General features: G+C 54.9%; 1 pseudogene; it reads left to right on the top strand.

Moving 5' to 3' along the window:
- Positions 1-28: 28 nt before the first annotated feature.
- On the top strand, positions 29-964 carry LOC101997403 (annotated as a pseudogene).
- Positions 965-966: the final 2 nt, after the last annotated feature.

The following is a 966-nucleotide window of genomic DNA, read 5'->3' as shown; positions in this document are numbered from 1 at the left end:
TCTCGCTTCGCTTTCCTCTCCAGACAAAATGAGCTTCACCACCAGCTCCACCACGTTTTCCACCAACTACAGGTCCCTGGGATCTGTGCGGATGCCCAGCCAGTGGGTCCGGCCTGCCAGCAGCTCGGCCAGCGTCTATGCACGTGCTGGGGGCTCTGGTTCCAGGATCTCCGTGGCCCGCTCCTCAAGCGTCTGGGGTGGCTCCGTGGGGTCTGCAGGTCTGGTTGGGATGGGTGGCATCCAGACCGAGAAGGAGACCATGCAAGACCTGAACGACCGCCTGGCCAGCTACCTGAACAGGGTGAAGAGCCTGGAGACCGAGAACAGGAGACTGGAGAGCAAAATCCGGGAACATCTGGAGAAGGGGTCTCAGGGAGTCAAGGACTGGGGCCACTATTTCAAGACCATAGAGGACCTGAGGGCTCAGATCTTTGCGAATTCTGTGGACAATGCCTGCATCGTCCTGCAGATCGACAATGCTCGTCTCGCTGCTGATGACTTCAGAGTCAAGTATGAGACAGAACTGACCATGCGCCAGTCTGTGGAGAGTGACATCCATGGACTCAGAAAGGTAGTGGATGATACGAACATCACGAGGCTGCAGCTGGAGACAGAAATCGAAGCCCTCAAGGAGGAACTGCTGTTCATGAAGAAGAACCATGAGGAGGAAGTTAAAGGACTGGAAGCCCAGATTGCCAGTTCTGGATTAACCGTGGAAGTGGATGCCCCCAAATCTCAGGACCTCAGCAAGATCATGGCTGATATCCGGGCCCAGTATGAGGAGCTGGCTCAGAAGAATTGTGAGGAACTAGACACGTACTGGTCCCAGCAGATTGAGGAGAGCACCACAGTGGTCACTACCCAGTCTGCGGAAATCAGAGATGCTGAAAACACACTCACAGACCTGAGGCGCACCTTCCAGGCCTTGGAGATTGACCTAGATGCCATGAAAAATCAGAAAATCAG

The sequence above is a fragment of the Microtus ochrogaster genome, chromosome 2 (assembly GCF_000317375.1).
Source record: "Microtus ochrogaster isolate Prairie Vole_2 chromosome 2, MicOch1.0, whole genome shotgun sequence".
Classification (NCBI taxonomy): domain Eukaryota; kingdom Metazoa; phylum Chordata; class Mammalia; order Rodentia; family Cricetidae; genus Microtus; species Microtus ochrogaster.
Note: the sequence above shows the minus strand (reverse complement) of the source record. Positions and strands in the feature narration are given on the sequence as shown.